Source organism: Engystomops pustulosus, chromosome 4 (genome assembly GCF_040894005.1).
Source record: "Engystomops pustulosus chromosome 4, aEngPut4.maternal, whole genome shotgun sequence".
Taxonomy (NCBI): Eukaryota; Metazoa; Chordata; class Amphibia; order Anura; family Leptodactylidae; genus Engystomops; species Engystomops pustulosus.
In genome coordinates, this window is record NC_092414.1 from 203103582 (window position 1) to 203112968 (window position 9387).

Below are 9387 nucleotides of genomic sequence, written 5' to 3' on the forward strand. Positions count from 1 at the left end.
GAATAGTAGTACTGTGCTGTGCCCATGTATGCAGGATAGGAGTAGTAGTACTGTGCTCTGTCCATATTTACAGGATAGGAGTAGTAGTACTGTGCTGTGCCCATATATACAGGATAGGAGTAGTAGTACTGTGCTGTGCTCATATATACAGGATAGGAGTAGTAGTACTGTGCTGTGTCCATATATACAGGATAGGAGTAGTAGTACTGTGCTGTGCCCATGTATGCAGGATAGGAGTAGTAGTACTGTGCTGTGCCCATGTATGCAGGATGGGAGTAGTAGTACTGTGCTGTGTATGCAGGATAGGAGTAGTAGTACTGTGCTGTGCTCATATATACAGGATAGGAGTAGTAGTACTGTGCTGTGCCCATATATACAGGATAGGAGTAGTAGTACTGTGCTGTGCCCATATATACAGGATAGGAGTAGTAGTTCTGTGATGTGCCCATATATACAGGATAGGAGTAGTAGTACTGTACCCATATATACAGGATAGGAGTAGTAGTACTGTACCCATATATACAGGATAGGAGTAGTAGTACTGTGCCCATATATACAGGATAGGAGTAGTAGTACTGTGCTGTGTCCATATATACAGGATAGGAGTGATAGTACTGTGCTGTGCCCATATATACAGGATAGGAATAGTAGTGCTGTGCTGTGCTCATATATACAGGATAGGAGTAGTAGTACTGTGCTGTGCCCATGTATACAGGATAGGAGTAGTAGTACTGTGCTGTGCCCATATATACAGGATAGGAATAGTAGTACTGTGCTGTGCCCATGTATGCAGGATAGGAGTAGTAGTACTGTGCTCTGTCCATATTTACAGGATAGGAGTAGTAGTACTGTGCTGTGCCCATATATACAGGATAGGAGTAGTAGTACTGTGCTGTGCTCATATATACAGGATAGGAGTAGTAGTACTGTGCTGTGTCCATATATACAGGATAGGAGTAGTAGTACTGTGCTGTGCCCATGTATGCAGGATAGGAGTAGTAGTACTGTGCTGTGCCCATGTATGCAGGATGGGAGTAGTAGTACTGTGCTGTGTATGCAGGATAGGAGTAGTAGTACTGTGCTGTGCTCATATATACAGGATAGGAGTAGTAGTACTGTGCTGTGCCCATATATACAGGATAGGAGTAGTAGTACTGTGCTGTGTCCATATATACAGGATAGGAGTAGTAGTTCTGTGATGTGCCCATATATACAGGATAGGAGTAGTAGTAATGTGCTGTGCCCATATATACAGGACAGGAGTAGTAGTACTGTGATGTGCCCATATATACAGTATAGGAGTAGTAGTACTGTGCTGTGCTCATATATACAGGATAGGAGTAGCAGTACTGTGCTGTGCCCATGTATGCAGGATAGGAGTAGTAGTACTGTACCCATATATACAGGATAGGAGTAGTAGTACTGTGCCCATATATACAGGATAGAAGTAGTAGTACTGTGCTGTGCCCATATATACAGGATAGGAATAGTAGTACTATGCTGTGCCCATGTATGCAGGATAGGAGTAGTAGTACTGTGCTGTGCCCATATATACAGGATAGGAATAGTAGTACTATGCTGTGCCCATGTATGCAGGATAGGAGTAGTAGTACTGTGCTCTGTCCATATATACAGGATAGGAGTAGTAGTACTGTGCTGTGCCCATATATACAGGATAGAAGTAGTAGTACTGTGCTGTGCTCATATATGCAGGATGGGAGGAGTAGTACTGTGCTGTGTATGCAGGATAGGAGTAGTAGTACTGTGCTGTGCCCATGTATGCAGGATAGGAGTGGTAGTACTGTGCTGTGCCCATGTATGCAGGATAGGAGTAGTAGTACTGTGCTGTGCCCGTGTATGCAGGATAGTAGTAGTAGTACTGTGCTCTGTCCATATATACAGGATAGGAGTGGTAGTACTGTGCTGTGCCCATATATACAGGATAGGAGTAGCAGTACTGTACTGTGCCCATATATACAGGAAAGGAGTAGTAGTACTGTGCTGTGCCTATATATACAGGATAGGAGTAGTAGTACTGTGCTGTGCCCATATATACAGGATAGGAATAGTAGTACTGTGCAGTGCCCATGTATGCAGGATAGGAGTAGTAGTACTGTGCTCTGTCCATATATACAGGATAGGAGTAGTAGTACTGTGCTGTGTCCATATATACAGGATAGGAGTAGTAGTAATGTGCTGTGCCTCTGTATGCAGGATAGGAGTAGTAGTACTGTGCTGTGCCCCTGTATGCAGGATAGGAGTAGTAGTACTGTGCTGTGCCCATGTATGCAGGATAGGAGTAGTAGTACTGTGCTCTGTCCATATATACAGGATAGGAGTAGTAGTACTGTGCTGTGCCCATGTGTGCAGGATAGGAGTAGTAGTACTGTGCTGTGCCCATGTATGCAGGATGGGAGGAGTAGTACTGTGCTGTGTCGTGTATGCAGGATAGGAGTAGTAGTACTGTGCTGTGCCCATGTATGCAGGATAGGAGTAGTAGTACTGTGCTGTGCCCGTGTATGCAGGATAGGAGTAGTAGTACTGTGCTGTGCCCATGTATGCAGGACGGGAGAAGTAGTACTGTGCTGTGCCCATGTATGCAGGACGTGAGGAGTAGTACTGTGCTGTGCCCATGTATGCAGGATAGGAGTAGTAGTACTGTGCTGTGTCCATATATACAGGATAGGAGTAGTAGTACTGTAATGTGCCCGTGTATGCAGGATAGGAGTAGTAGTACTGTGCCGTGCCCATGTATGCAGGATGGGAGGAGTAGTACTGTGCTGTGCCCATGTATGCAGGATAGGAGTAGTAGTACTGTGCTGTGCCCCTATATGCAGGATAGGAGTAGTAGTACTGTGCTGTGCCCCTGTATGCAGGATAGGAGTAGTAGTACTGTGCTGTGCCTCTGTATGCAGGATAGGAGTAGTAGTACTGTGCTGTGCCCCTGTATGCAGGATAGGAGTAGTAGTACTGTGCTGTGCCCCTGTATGCAGGATAGGAGTAGTAGTACTGTGCTGTGCCCATATATACAGGATAGGAGTAGTAGTACTGTGCTGTGCCCATATATACAGGATAGGAGTAGTAGTACTGTGCTGTGCCCATATATACAGGATAGGAGTAGTAGTGCTGTGCTGTGCCCATATATACAGGATAGGAGTAGTAGTACTGTGATGTGCCCATATATACAGGATAGGAGTAGTAGTACTGTGCTGTGCTCATATATACAGGATAGGAGTAGCAGTACTGTGCTGTGCCCATGTATGCAGGATAGCAGTAGTAGTACTGTGCCCATATATACAGGATAGGAGTAGTAGTACTGTGCTGTGCCCATATATACAGGATAGGAATAGTAGTACTGTGCTGTGCCCATGTATGCAGGATAGGAGTAGTAGTACTGTGCTCTGTCCATATATACAGGATAGGAGTAGTAGTACTGCGCTGTGCCCATATATACAGGATAGGAGTAGTAGTACTGTGCTGTGCTCATATATACAGGATAGGAGTAGTAGTACTGTGCTGTGTCCATATATACAGGATAGGAGTAGTAGTACTTTGCTGTGCCCATGTATGCAGGATAGGAGTAGTAGTACTGTGCTGTGCCCATGTATGCAGGATGGGAGGAGTAGTACTGTGCTGTGTATGCAGGATAGGAGTAGTAGTACTGTGCTGTGCCCATGTATGCAGGATAGGAGTAGTAGTACTGTGCTGTGCCCGTGTATGCAGGATAGGAGTAGTAGTACTGTGCTGTGCCCATGTATGCAGGACGGGAGGAGTTGTACTGTGCTGTACCCATGTATGCAGGATAGGAGTAGTAGTACTGTGCTGTGCCCGTGTATGCAGGATAGGAGTAGTAGTATTGTGTTCTGTCAATATATACAGGATAGGAGTGGTAGTACTGTGCTGTGCCCATATATACAGGATAGGAGTAGCAGTACTGTACTGTGCCCATATATACAGTAAAGGAGTAGTAGTACTGTGCTGTGCCCATATATACAGGGTAGGAGTAGTAGTACTGTGCTGTGCCTATATATACAGGATAGGAGTAGTAGTACTGTGCTGTGCCCATATATACAGGATAGGAATAGTAGTACTGTGCTGTGCCCATGTATGCAGGATAGGAGTAATAGTACTGTGCTCTGTCCATATATACAGGATAGGAGTAGTAGTACTGTGCTGTGCCCATGTATGCAGGATAGGAGTAGTAGTACTGTGCTGTGCCCATGTATGCAGGATGGGAGGAGTAGTACTGTGCTGTGCCGTGTATGCAGGATAGGAGTAGTAGTACTGTGCTGTGCCCATGTATGCAGGATAGGAGTAGTAGTACTGTGCTGTGCCCGTGTATGCAGGATAGGAGTAGTAGTACTGTGCTGTGCCCATGTATGTAGGACGGGAGTAGTAGTACTGTGCTGTGCCCATGTATGCAGGACGTGAGGAGTAGTACTGTGCTGTGCCCATGTATGCAGGATAGGAGTAGTAGTACAGTGCTGTGTCCATATATACAGGATAGGAGTAGTAGTACTGTAATGTGCCCTTGTATGCAGGATAGGAGTAGTAGTACTGTGCTGTGCCCATGTATGCAGGATAGGAGTAGTAGTACTGTGCTCTGTCCATATATACAGGATAGGAGTAGTAGTACTGTGCTGTGCCCATGTATGCAGGATAGGAGTAGTAGTACTGTGCTGTGCCCATGTATGCAGGATGGGAGGAGTAGTACTGTGCTTTGCCGTGTATGCAGGATAGGAGTAGTAGTACTGTGCTGTGCCCATGTATGCAGGATAGGAGTAGTAGTACTGTGCTGTGCCCGTGTATGCAGGATAGGAGTAGTAGTACTGTGCTGTGCCCATGTATGCAGGACGGGAGGAGTAGTACTGTGCTGTGCCCATGTATGCAGGACGTGAGGAGTAGTACTGTGCTGTGCCCATGTATGCAGGATAGGAGTAGTAGTACAGTGCTGTGTCCATATATACAGGATAGGAGTAGTAGTACTGTAATGTGCCCGTGTATGCAGGATAGGAGTAGTAGTACTGTGCTGTGCCCATATATACAGGATAGGAGTAGTAGTACTGTGCTGTGCCCCTGTATACAGGATAGGAGTAGTAGTACTGTGCTGTGCCCATGTATGCAGGATAGGAGTAGTAGTACTGTGCTGTGCCCCTGTATGCAGGATAGGAGTAGTAGTACTGTGCCCATGCATAAAAAGAGTGTCATAAAATGGATATTCATATTTTACGAATTACATTGTGTCCCTGTAACATAAAATGCCTATATGGGAGTCTTGTATTTGTATTGATGGTCTATGTGCACTGCAGGCTCAGCTCCTACTGAAATGAATGAGCCAGATATGAGGAGAGGAATGATCTGATACTGGTGCTGACACCCATGGGTCACTGCCATGACACTCAGACAAAGCATAACAATAATAGGGGGTGCAGTGACAGAAGAGGCCCCAAAAGGTGTCCCAACTTATATCCCACCCCTTGTGAATGGCCCCCGCACTTATAATGCTGCCTTTTCTGTATGTCCCCATCAAATATGCCCAATTCTCTCTAGCCCCCTCTTTATATAGACCCCTTTCCTGTTAGCCCTCACTAATAATGCCCCCCCTTTCTGTAGCTTCCTGAATTATGCCAGATTTCTTGCCCCTCCCCCCCATTTATCTTACCCACATTTTTGTAGCCCTCATCATATTAAGAACCAGACTGGGGGCGGCTAAAATGTGTCTTGTCATGGAGGGAGAAGTGTCATGGAGAAGATGTAATTACGGAACCACTTGTGGTGTAATTCCATCCCAAGTCACCAAGTTTGACACGTGAAAGTGACGAATCTCTGTTGTGTATCACATGGAGGCTGAAGGGTCACAGCGAGGAGAACAGGAAAGTGCCGCTCACATGTGTCAGCATCAAAGACTTCCCCACATGTTTCTCAGTAAAGACGTACACATTACATTCACGTGGCCTGCAAATGGAAACACACCATCATCACAACATGTGCTTAAAGGGGCACTCTAAGTGAAACAATGCGCTATAACGACTACAAGGCCCGAAGGGGCGGAGCATGAGTCCTCGTATCCTACTGGGCCCCATAACCCTGTGCGTTACGGTCGGTAACCATCATATAGGGCCAAGGGTGTGTGACCTGTGACCACACCTGAGGCCCTATTTATGCTAGTGCTTGGAGCCCCTTTTTGATCACAGTGGGGCACATCTACAAAGGGTCCGTCAGACGCATTTCCGTTGGGTTTCCCGAATATTTCCGATTTGCCTTGAATTGCACAGGGCTTTTTGGCGCACGCGATTGGATTTTGGCTCATCGGCGCCGGCTTTCATGTGACACAAATCGGGGGCGTGGTCATCGGAGAACCCGACTGATTCGGGCAAACCGCGGAATTTAAAATTCCAATTGTGATCAGCACTTATTGGAAAAAATACACGTCACTCAATGTTTCGGAGTATATGGGTGCACAAGTAGGTTACTACACCATATATAGAGAGAAAACACAACTTGGCAGTCCTTATAGGTCAAAAATTGAGGAGAATTTATTGAATCCAGAATAAACAGTATAGCAATCCAACAAAAATTATTATTTTGCAACGTTTCGGTCTTATAAAATCAGACCTTCGTCAGGCCCGGATTGCAAGGTATAAGTAGAAATGGAGATGAGATGCGGTGCTATGACCGCTGGAGCGCAGGTGGAAAGGAGGAAAAGCGGGTGCTGCCGCTGGAGAGATGAGGAAATACCTCCCACCGGGTGGGACAGCGGGACATCGGTCTGTCCCACTGGATCTGGGATGGTTTGGAGGTAATGGCCGCCACCTTTTTCACAGATTTTGATGTGGATTTTGAAAAGACTGCAATCTGTGTGAAACTTTTGTTTGATTTCAAAGAAATGGTCCTTCCATATCTTTCAGAGGTTTTCTTATAGATAGAGCTGACATGGGGCCAACATAAAGTTATAACTGAAGCAGGAATCTGAATCTCTTAATTCCATGCACCGGTGACACAACAAATCTATACCATGGATATTTTGTGTACACATGTTAGCTGGACATGATAAAGACTTTCACAGCACATTTGTAAAACTACCTAAAAGTAGTAACCAATCACAGCACAGCTTTCATTTCATTTAGTGCACTTGGAAAATAGAACCTGTGCTGTGATTGGCTGACAGAAAGTTTCATAAAACTTTATTGTAAAATAATACAGAAAAAAGCCATCCCCACCCTCGTAACATATACAAAACACTATAAAACACCTTTAAAAACTCTACAAATACACTATATCATGAACAGCAGGAAATGTGACAGTGTGCGGCTAAGCAGAGAATTTTATATGAGCGCTGAATGAAAATGCACAGGAAACCACAGAATATTTGTATCTACAGTGGTCGGTGAAGTGAGAATTTCTCACACATGACAATACATTTCTGTCATAAAACTCATATGAAAAGTACAGACCTTAGCTACAGATTACTGATAAAACCAAAAGTGACTTTCCCAAAAAATATTGTAATTTCTCCATCCGCCTCTAGATCAGTAGATCACGATTTGTGTTTATTACATCTCGCTTTTCGGCAGTGATGTAAAGACGACACTATCTCTCGTTCTCACTAGAGGGTGGATCCCTAGCCCCATTAACCCCTTTCACACCCACTTCTATAGACTATTACCATATGTGGCCCTGCTCCTATATACTATGACCTGCTCCTCCACTCATATATAATGACACCCGTGCCCCCACTTCTATAGACTATTACCATATGTGGCCCTGCTCCTATATACTATGACCTGCTCCTCCACTCATATATAATGACACCCGTGCCCCCACTTCTATAGACTATTACGAAGGCCCATATATATTATGATTCCTTGTTTCCTGATATCTATGCATTTTAACCACTTGTGACACCACTCTATATACTATGACCCCATCCCTCCCACACATATACATCATGACCAGGGGCGTAACTACAGTAGTAACGGCCATAGCAGCCACTATAGGACCCTGAGTGTAAGGGGGCCCGGCCACCTGACTTGCCACACTAAAAAATGGAGGATGTGAAACATTATATGTATATTATGCTTCACATTGTACAGCATAATATGTATATACATAGCACATCTTCCACAGCATACAACCCAGCTGGAAACTCCGATAAGAAATAATGGATGGTATTCTGCCGTATACTTCCCCCATGTGGTCTGCAGCTTCTGGGCTACATAAAGTCAGATATGGGGCCTCTGACTCCCCTGTGATAAGAAGGCTGCCCTGCAGTAAGCATCTACATAGGTGTGGATGTGTATATGTGATGTGCATATGCTCTATATGGGTGTGTATATGTGTCACGTGTATATGTTATATATGTGTATGTTTATATGTGATGTGACTATGCTGTATGATGTGTATATGTTATATGTTGTGTATATAAAGTATGTGTGTGAATATATATTATGTATCTCTGTATATGGTACTGTATGCATATGTGAATTTGCTGTAGGTGTGTATATGCTGTATATGGTGTAAGGTGTGTGTATACTGTATGTGTGAGTGTTTATATACTGTATGTGTGTATTTGGTATCAGATGTATACATATATGCTGTATGTGTGTATATAAGGTGTATATATACTGTATGTGTGAGTGTTTATATACTGTATGTGTGTATTTGGTATCAGATGTATACATATATGCTGTTTGTGTGTATATACTGCATGTATGTGTGTTTATGCTGTTTGTGTATATATTGTGTGTTAATAATGTATACATGTGTATATATATATATATATATATATATATATACACTACATGTGTGTATGATGTGTATATATTGTATGTGTGTATAAGAGCTGTATATGCTGTATGTATATGTAAGTGTACAAATGTATATATGAGTGTACAAATGTGTGTGTATGAGTGTAGAACTGTACGTGTGTGTATATAAGTGTATATATGTGTGTATATGCCCCAGATTATGACTTCTATTGACCATTACCTCTTGTGCCCCCTTTTCTATATACTATTCCCATTGTCCTATGTAACTATGACTGGACGCCCATTATTAAAAGTAACCTCCCTGGACTTTACCTAAACATTTTCATGAAAGTTGAAAGAGGAAGAGAAAGTTCGTCCACATGAATTTCCTCTTTCTAAGTGAAATAAGTTCTCAGTAACGTCCAGTGCAGCACTTTCTCACGTTGGTGGACTCCCCCACCCAGGGACTGATGTTGGGATGAGATCCAAAAATTTTACATCCGTTTTTTTTTTTCATTCTTAGGCTATATTCACACAAACGTGTGCCCGCCTGCCTATGATGGCCGCCAATTTAAAATTTATGAGGTCTGAATCAATAAAGTTTGGATTTGTCACCATCCCAAATTTTGGTAAATCTATA